Below are 10,704 nucleotides of genomic sequence, written 5' to 3'. Positions count from 1 at the left end.
GGGGTCAGGGCTTTGTGTTTTGTTTGTGGCACTGGGCTCCCTCCTCGCAGCCCCCAGTGCACATGTCTGCAGGCCTCCCTGCCTCTGCTCTCGGGGCCCTGGGGCCCTCTGCATGAGGACAGTCGGCTATTTGTCCAGGAGCCAAGGGCATAGATCAAGGGCTCAGAGTGGTTTTACTTCCTGAGTAGGGAGGCAGCCTTGTTCTGTGGAATCCATCCTTTCGAGGGGGATGAATTTAGCTGCCCTCCCTAGTTGGTGGTGGGGGAGGCGGGCAGGGTCCTGTCAGACAGAGGATGTAGGCTTAGCTCCAAAGGGCTTTTGTCTGAGGCCGGGCCTCAGGCCAGAGTGACATTCTTTGGTGGAGGCTGCCAGGCCACCGCTGAGAGAAGCACCTGCGGGACAGGGAGGGAAAGAGAGTGAGAGGTCCATCTTTCTTCCAGAGAAGAGGGAGCCTGGAGTGTGGAATCTGCTCTTTGGGGGCCCCCAGGGTGCTAAAGCCACGCCAGCAGGCGCTTCAGGCTTGAGAAGACATGCCAAGGCCCAAGCTACTCAGAGATGCGGGCTATTAACTTTCCAGCTTCTGTGATGCCTAATAAAAATCCCACAAGATGAAAGAATTGTACTCCTTGGGCTTGTTTCCTATAGACATCCTAAGGTCACAGAACTTTCCAATGGAAGGGGCGTTGGCAGCGTCTGATTATAACTCCCGCACACCAAGTATGTCTCTATTTGTCATGCATGCTGTTGGTGCCCCACCCAGATCTCCTGTGCAGGTGAGTGCACCCATGCCTGAATGCTGTGAGTGACGTTCACAGCTGCCCCTTTCTCTGGAGAACTGCCCTCAGTCATCAGGAGATGTCCTCCTGGGAGGTTACACACTCCCATCCGTCCCAGCCACTTGCAGCCAATGAATAACAGAGGGGCCTCAAGGAGGCAGTGAGCCTGTGGAGAATCCCCACCCCAGAGTCCCCTGGGGGGTCAGGCTGAGACTGGCCTCTGACTGAGACCACATCCTTCCTTAGGACTTGCTCTCACTCTCTTTCTTCTGAAAGCCCTTCTTTGGTAAGTTTCTTGTGCAAAGTTCCCCATATTAGGCTCTACTTCCAGAAAACCTGACCTCAGACCCCCTTCTTTCAGTAATTCACTCCAGTGAGCAATTACTGAGCATTTCCCATGTTCTAGATATGGCTGTATGTACAGAGAACATAACAGTAAACCAAATAAATTTACTTTTCCCTCAGTGAGCTTATGGGATGGTGGGAGAAGACAAATACTAAATAATCACAAAAAAATACAATTAGGATTATAATTAGGATTATGTATTAAAAGCATGGAGCTAATTTCCAATAGCTAAGGCATGGAATCAACCCAGGTGCCCATCAGCAGTGGATTGGATAAAGAAAATGTGGTATATACACACCATGGAATACTATGCAGCCATGTAAAGAATGAGATCATGTTCTTTGCAGCAACATGGATGCAGATGGAGGCCGTTATGCTAGGTAAACTAATACAGGAACAAATACTGCATGTTCTCACTTATAAGTGGGAGCTAAACATCGAGTACACATGGACACAAAGGCTGGAAAAATAGACACCGGAAATACAAGAGCCAGGGTGTGGTTGGGGAAAAAGAGGGGCAAGAGTTGAAAAACTGCATGGGTACCTGAAAAATGGTGATAGTCTTGTCATCATTGCCCAAGATCATGTGGTTGTAAGTGAGAGAGGCACCATTTGAATATAGGTCTGTCTGAAGGTTTTGGTTCTACAATTCTGTACTGGAGAGAGGGTGATAAAGTTCTAAGTGCCAGCTTCATTCGGAGTCTTCCTCTCAAGAAATGGCCCTAAGAGTGTTGTGCTAGGTGATTCTATGACTTGACAGGGAATACTCTCTGCCCAATCAAATGCTCCACACTGGACAGCCACCAAGCCCTCAGTTGGGACATTACTTTGGGAAGCAGGACTTTTGGGTGCTTGTGGAGAAAAAAAAAAAGGATGCTCAAGCTCCAGCTGTAGACCCAACAAGGCCAAGCCAGGTCTTAAACAATGATGTGTGTGTGTGTGTGTGTGTGTGTGTGTGTGTGTGTGTGTGTGAAACCAGAGGACTCGGAATCACTATCCCCCTAAGAAGAGTCAACCAAGAGACAGTGTTGCAACAACTGCGGTAACTGAGCATTGCCTGCAGATATCTGCTCCTTGCAGCCTCAAGGAGCTCAACCAGCCTCCCGCTGGGAGGTGGTATAGATGAGTGGTTAGGCATTCAGGCTTTGGCACACAAAGCCCTGAGCATAAATCCCTACTCTGCCGTTTCCCGGCTATAGGCACATGGGCAAGACATAACTGCTCTGAGACTTCATTTCTATTTTTTTGTAAAATGAGAATGATCTTTGACCCTGTGTCATTGGGATAGTGATGAAAAGTAAACCAGATACTATCTGTAGAGCATCTAGCCCAAAGGAAGTACCTAGATTTGAGTACACTGATGCTGCTCTGATAATGGTGATGATGAGCATGAAGGCGATGCTTGCTCAGAGAGTAAAAGCTACCAAATGTCTGTGCAGACCCCCACTGCCCACCTCTGACTGTGCAGCCTCCCCCAGGTAGGACTGGAAGGGGAAGTCAGATTAACAGACTTCAGTCCTTTAAGTCCATTTGTAAATTTCTGGTTGTAATGGAGGTTGGCAAAGTCCTTCAGTTTTGTTTCCCTGGGAAATGTTATTAAAATTCTGCCTGGTAAAACTTCGCAATCAATACATAAAGACCTCCTTCAAGAAGGTTGATCCTAAAGCCAGCATCTCTGGTAAACACGGCTTGTTGTTTGAGATGGTAATAATCACTGCGGCTCTTTGTTCAGTGTCTTTTGGCTGACTTTCAGTTCATGAGGAAGAGTCTGTATGGAAGCCAATTTGAATTGATTTTGCAAGTAAAATTTCAGGGGACAATGTGCCAGGTGTCTCAGAGAGCTGGAGTCTGGTGGATTCTCTGTCATCTGCTCACAAGAACTCTAACTCAACGGTTGTATGGTGAGCCACAGTTTTCAAGGCACTTTACTTTCACATTCGGTATTTCTATGTTCACAATAACATTGTTAGGCTAATATTGTTCTCCTTATTTTGCAATTTTCCCATTTAACAGATGAGAGAAACAATAAGAGCTTAAGGGGTATGCCTAAAGCTATATATATTATTTTACAGCTGAGACCACGGAAATACAAAGAATTATTAGAGACTATTATAAACATCCAGGAGGCTGAGGCGGGTGGATCACCTGAGGTCAGGAGTTCGAGACCAGCCTGGCCAACATGATGAAACCCCCATCTCTACTGAAAACACAAAAAATTAGCTGGGTATGGTGGCAGGTGCCTGTAATCCCAGGTACTCAGGAGGCTGAGGCAGGAGAATCGCTTGAACCTGGGAAGTGGAGGTTGCAGGTGAGAAACTGATATAAGTACGAAATTCCAGGAAAGATTACTTTTTAACCGTCATTCAACCTCTTGGTGGAAAGTAGAGAATGTTCCCAAGTGGCGGTTACAATTAAATCATTTGATGACCCTCTTGTTTTCAGCTAAGCCCAAGTCATGTCTGTGACTTTCCACTGCAAATGACTCAGTCAATCAGCTCACTGTGAGCTAATAAGTCATGTACAGAAGCGGGAGGCAGAAGAGGGAGGAGAGATGAGGAGGAAAAGGTGAGCAGAGGGAAGAAACGTGGCACAGCTTTCAGACCCCTTCGGTCTTCTTGGCTATGAGTGTTTTGCATGGATAGTACTACCTTTTTTGTTTAAATCCTTTTTTATTGCATAAATAACTCAGGTTTACTTTATAAAAAGTAGAAAATGCAGGAAAGCAGATAAAATAAATAAACACAACTCTTCATAATCCACATCCAAAGACAACCACCATTCATATTTTGATGTTTTGCCGGGCCAGACATTTTTCTTTGCATATATATAAATATATATATATATACACACACACACACACACACACACCCCTTCTTTTTTACAAGAAAAGCGTCATCCCTTCCTAATTGCCTACATGCCTTCTATTCCTCTTTCTCGATAAATACAGATTTTTAAATACACTCCTGAGACCCATTCTCCTGCCCACACACACATTTCTCCCTTTGTTTTTCATCTAACAGACCTCACCCTAGGCCCCTTCCGGTGGCCAACCCATTCTTTCACACAAGAACTCAATTCTCTCTCCAGCCCAGGGTTCAGATGGGAAGGCCTGAATTGCAACACAAACAGTATGGGGGAAAAGGATGTTTTCCAAAGACTTCTTTAGTATGGTTGCTGCCTTTCTAGCAAATGTCAGATTTGCTTTCTCTTTTCGATCTCAGAGTTGAGAGTTGAGTTAATTAGACTCTTCCATTTAAGACATGATTATCTCAACATTCATGCAAACAGCTTCTTGTTTTCTTTTACATTCCAAGTTCTCACTCCCTTTCCACTCCCACGCCCCCGCCCCATTAACATTTATCCTAATATGGTTGATTTATGTCCTGCAATATTGTGCTGGATGGCTTCCATTTGCACCTCTAGATGGGCTCTCTGTTTATCTCAGCCCAGGTCTGGTCCCAGAGGCTCATCTGCAGGGTGTGCATCAATGTGCTTGTTAGCTCCTTGCCTTCTGATTGGGTTTGGGCAATGGGAAGCACCGTCAGGAGATTCAGAAGGTGGCAGGAAAGGGAAGCCAGAGTATTTACACCCCTGTCTCCCTCCCTGCCAGAGAGCAAGGTCCTCCCTGGGGGCGGCTGATGGCTGCATCCCCACAGCTCCTGTGAGGTGGCCCTTTCCAGGTGGCTCTCTCAACGGAGTTGGCCTTTACTGTCCAGGACACGGTTAGGTCCCATGGCTGTTCCTAGCTCCAGGGCACCTCACTGTCATCGGATGCTTTTCCTAACCCTGCCCGCACCTCTGCAAATAGTCCTTTCACTAATTCTCCAACTGTGCAATATGTGTGTATCCATCTTTTCCCTGCCTGGACCATGACAGATACAAATACATATGTGTAGTAATGCAGATCACGGAAACAGTGGTATGGGAAATGAAAAAGAAACAGGATGAGATCTGGAGGACAGTAATACTCTATTCATTAAACACATGCATACACACACATACACATAACAGAATATTCTGTATCTTACAATGGTACTGACCTGGTTTGGCTATGTCCGCACCCAAATCTCATCTTGAATTGCAGCTCCCATGATTCCTGTGTGTTGTGGGGGGGACCTGGTGGGAGGTAATTGAATCATCGGGGCGGGTGTTTCCCATGCTGTTCTTGGGATAGTGAATAAGTCTCAGGAGATCTGGTAGTTTTATAAAGGGGAGTTTCCCTGCACATGCCCTCTTGCCTGCTGCCATGAAAGGTATGTCTTGCTGTCCCTTTCCTTCAGCCATGATTGTGAGCCCTCCCCAGCCATGTGAAACTGTGAGTCCATTAAACCTCTTTCCTTTATAAATTACCCAGTCTCGGGTATGTCTTTATTAGCAGTGTGAGAATAGACTAATACAGGAATATACATGTATTCGTGTGTTGCTTAACAATGGAGATCTGTTCTGAGAAATGCATCATTAGGCAATTTCATCCTTGTGTGAACACCATAGTGTGTACTTACACAAACCTAGATAGTCTAGCCTACTATACGCCTAGGCTATATAATCTAGCCTATTGGTCCCAGGCTACAAATCTGTACAGCAGTTTACTGTACTGAATATCATAGACAATTGTAACACAATGGTAACTACTTGTATATCTAACCACAGAAAAACTACAGTAAAAATACAGTATAAAATTTTTTTAAAAATGGTACACCAACATAGGGCACTTACTATGAAAGAAGCAGGCAGGACTGGAAGCTGCTCTGGGTGAGTCAGCAAGTTGGTGAATGAATGTGAAGGTCTAGGACATTACTGTCCACTACTGTAGACTTTTTGACTCTTGTATTAACACTGAGCTTAAAACACAAACACATTGAACATCTGTACAAAAATATTTCCTTTCTTTATATTTTTATTTTATAAGCTTTTTCCTACTTCTAAAAATTATTTTACTTTTTAAAACTTTCGTTAAAAACGAAGAGACAAACACACATTAGCCTAGATCTGCATGGGGTCAGAACCATCTATATCACTGTCTTCCACCCCCACAACTTGTCCCACTGGAAGGGCTTCAGGGACAATAACACGCATAGAGCTGTCATCTCCTATAATAACAACACCTTCTTCTGGGTACCTCCTGAAGGACCTGTCTGAAGATGTTTTACCATTACCTTTTTTTGTATAAGCAGAAGGAGTGCTGTCTAAAATAACAAAAATAAGTATGGTAAATACACGAACCAGTAACATAGTTGTTTGCTATCATGATCAAGTATTCTGTACTGTACATGATTGTATTGCTCTGTTTTATACCACTGGTAGCACAGTGGTTTGTTTACAGCAGCATCACCATGCACAAGTAATGTCTTGCACTATGTACTAGTTTTTGGCTACAACATCACTAGGCGGACGTTTTCAGCCCCATTGTAATCTAATGGGAACACTGTGGCACACGGGTCCGTTGTTGACCCAGCACATCGTTTTGCAGTGCGTGACATCCCTCCAGGTTGCTGCTTCTGACGGCCGCGCAGCACCGCTCACCATGATCCTTCCTGTTACTTCTCCAGCCCCTGGTGAAGAGCTGCCTTCAACTTCCTGCTCTCACCTGCAATACCACAGTAAGTCGAAATTTTTATACTTTTCAACTCAAAGTTTTTTAGTTCTTTTCCAGGTCTCAGTTCTGAATTTATGCCAAACACAGTAATTTTATGAGTAAACCATGTTGCACGGGCATCCCTCAAGTCCATGTTCCTCAGTTAAATAATGCGACCCTAAAAAATCATACAAAGGTGCATTTAAAATGTGTTTTTCCTGACTTCTCTACTACAGTCATAAATTGTGTAATAAAAAGATGACAAGAATCACACTGGCTACCATTTAGAGAGCACTTTACATATGCTGAGTTCTCTCTTAAGCTGGGTACAAGCTGTAGTTCATTCAACAGTGCCTGGAGCCAGCTTGGACTGGCTTGCAAGAGCCAATTATTAAATTTTCAAGAATTTTGCAAGCCAGTCACTAAACACAGCAATTATTAAAAATCCCTAAACACAGCAATTATTAAAAATCAAATTATATAAACTCACAATTAAATACATTGGATTATAAACAAATATAATAGAAACTCATCAGTTTCTAATTATTATTATTATTATTTTTTTTCAGACAGAGTTTCGCTCTTGTTGCCCAGGCTGGAGTGCAACGGCGTGATCTCAGCTCACCGCAATCTCCACTTCCCAGGTTCAAGTGATTCTCCTTCTTCAGCCTCCTGAGTAGCTGGGATTACAGGTGCATGCCACCGAGCCTGGCTAATTTTGTGTTTTTAGTAGAGACGGGGTTTCTCCATGTTGGTCAGGCTGGTCTTGAACTCCTGACCTCAGGTGATCCACCCGCCTCAGCCTCCAAAAGTGCGGGGATTACAGGCGTGAGTCACTGCGCCTGGCAGTTCCTAATTATTTTACTACCCTTCACTGTTATCCAGGCTCAGGTAATGTCCACTGTATCTGCACGGTGCAAGTAAGATGTAATGGTTCCCATATCTAATTCCACGTGCAATAATGTTACATTGGTTCCTTGAAATCAGTTTTAGTGGGAGTATTTGTACCACGGAAATCAGCAAATCCTATGAATCAGGAGTCCTCTGTCCCCAGAGCTGGTTGTTAAACATTGACCAGCGTACCACTGTGCTCAATCCTCACAACAGCCCTGTGAGATGGGTCCTTTTTTTATTTTACAGATGAAAAAGTGAGGCCTCTGGAATTGGACATCTAAGTGGAGATGCCCAAAGCGCAGTTGGGTGTATTAATCTGGTAAGGACTATTAAAAGAATTGTAAAATGCTCATTGGATTTGATAATTATGCAGTTATTAGTGGCTTCAGGGAAGTGATGGGGGCAAAGAAGCCAGATTACAGTAGGTTCAGAGTGAACAGGAGCAAAGGGGCACAAACAGCAAATATGAACTGACATTCAGGACACGTGGGTCATTCAAGAGAGAGATAGTTGATAACTAGGGGGGTTCACATAGGATCCAGTTCCCCCCCTTCTTTATTGATACAAAACACATCAAATTAACCATTATAAAGTGTTCAATGCAGTGGCATTTAGCACATTCACAGTGTTGGGCAACCATCACCTCTTTCCATCACCCCCCACCCAAATAACCTCCGTACCCATTAAGCAGTCTCCATTTCCCCCTCTCCCCAGCTCCTGGTAACCTCCAATTTTCTTTCTGTTTCTATGGATTAACATATCTCAGCATCGAAGACAGGACCTGCCACGTAGATCCTCAGTAAAATTCGTTGACCTAAACAGACACTACCTGCAAGTCACACCCGCATCCTTGCAGATCACCCTAGCTCAACCTCTGCAACTTACAAATTCAAGAGGTAGTTGTTCATGTTGCCTGATCCTTTTCAGGGCAAGGACCGTGTTTTGCACACTTTTTATTCTCCACAGCAAATGGCACAGTGCCTCATACATACTAGGTACCTCATAAGCATTATTAAAGGCTCTAGGAATTATTTTGCATCTCTCCAAATCATATGTTTTTTTCAGGCGAGTTTTATGTTTAATCCCTTTTACTTTTGATTTTAAAATTAAAACATACTCAATGTAGAAAATTTATTTTAAAACATTGAGATATCTGAAGAAGGTCAAAATCACTTATAATCCCTCAACCCACATAAAGGTTGCTATGGGTTTCCTCCATGTCATTTTCCAAATACAAGATCTTGGGGAATTTAAAAGGGGAGTGCAGGTGTGCAAATGGGTATTTAAATCCCACTGCTCCATGGTTCTCCTCCAGTTAATTAACTATTAGCACTATTGCTTTGGCTAAATCTCACATTTTTACAAACAGTGGAGATTAGCAGGGAAGCCACTTTGAGTTCTGAAAAATTAACCCTTCTGTCACCTCCACGTTCTCATATTAACAGAAAAGCGAGCAGAACGCTTCATAGATGCACCAGAGAGTCTACATCTACAAAGAACAAGGAGGTGAAAACCCACCATAAAACACTTCCAGCAAAAGGAATATGTATCCTGCTTCTTGGAAAAGGAAGTTTACTTTTCTGGGGTGGGGCTTAAGGAAGTCTCCCAGCAAGACACTTGCTGATGACTGAGCTCAGGTAAACACTGCTAGGAAGTGTCCTGGGAGTGGTGGGAAAGAACATCAGCTCAGGGTGGGGAGCACTGAGGGTGTTGCCCAAGAGAGGACATAGAAGGGGCAGAGTTAGCACTACAAATACAAGAAGTTTATTTTTGGTGCAAATGACAGCTCCTATTTATTGAAAGCCTGATGCCAGAATATGTTGAGATTAGAGCAGGTTTCTGAGGAATACCCATCACCATCTTCTTGTAGTCCCCACCCAGTTCTGAAACATTTAAAATAATAGAGGACTCTGGCAGGTGGAGAACAAAATGGCAGAGACAGTATTGGAGAGCTCAGCTTAGGTTTAAGGCAACAACAGGCTTCTGCTGACCAGAATCAGTCTGACTTGCACCTGGTCCTGGGCAGTGGTGGAAAAATGCCGGCCTCCCCATGTAGTGTGCCTCTCCAGAAATACATAACGTATGGAAGAGCAGGGCAGAATGTGTGCTTCTGGTGGCGGCTGAATTCCAAAGGAAAAGTAGACAGGAGGTGGGTGTACATATGCCCACTTCCTACTCCCAAATTTGCCAAGGAGGCAATTTCTCCTTGCAGAATTCTGAGCACAGGACCAGAAAGAAGCCAGGAGTGTTACATGCATTGATGTCCCTCTACATGGAAACACATAGCAAGGGGAAAGGAGGTTCCACATAAGAGGTATTGTCCTAGGAGTATTAAGTGTTTTATCCCTAAAACACGTCAGAACAACCTGTAAAGAGGATATTCAGATCTCCATTTTAAGATGAAGAAACTAACGAGATCCTGCCATCTGCAACAACATGGATGGAACTGGAAGTTATTAAGGGAGATAAGCCAGGCACAGAAAGATAAACTTCACATATTCTCGCTTGTCTGTGGGAGCTAAAAATGGAAACATTTGAACTCATGGAGACAGAGAGTAGAAGGATGGCTACCAGAGGCTGAGAAGAGTAGAGGGGGAAATGATTGGGACATGTAGAGATGATTACTAGGTAAAGAAAAATAGCTAGAAAGCATGAATAAGGGCCGGATGCAATGGCTCACTCCTGTAATCCCAACACTTTAGGAGGCCAAGGTGGGAGGATCGCCTGAGCCCAGGAGTTTGAGACCACCCTGGGCAACATAGTGAGACTTCATCTCTACAAAAAAAAAAAAGGAAAGAAAAAAAGGAAGGCATAATGGTGCGTACCTATAGTCTCAGCTACTCGGGAAGCTGAGGTAGGAGGATCATTTGAGCCTGGAAGGCAGAGGTTGCAGTGAGCTGAGTTTGTGCCAATGCACTCTAGCCTGGGCAACAGAGCAAGTCCCTGTCAAGAAAGAAAGAGAGAAAGGGTGTGTGGGGAATGGGAGGGAGGGAGGAAGGCAGGAAGGAAGCAAGAGATCTAGTGTTTGATAGCACAACAGGGTGACTATAGTCAGTAATAACTTAATTGTACATTTAAAACTAACTAAAATAGTATAATTGGATTGTTTGTAA

The sequence above is a fragment of the Mandrillus leucophaeus genome, unplaced genomic scaffold, assembly GCF_000951045.1.
Source record: "Mandrillus leucophaeus isolate KB7577 unplaced genomic scaffold, Mleu.le_1.0 Scaffold650, whole genome shotgun sequence".
Lineage (NCBI taxonomy): Eukaryota > Metazoa > Chordata > Mammalia > Primates > Cercopithecidae > Mandrillus > Mandrillus leucophaeus.
Note: the sequence above shows the minus strand (reverse complement) of the source record.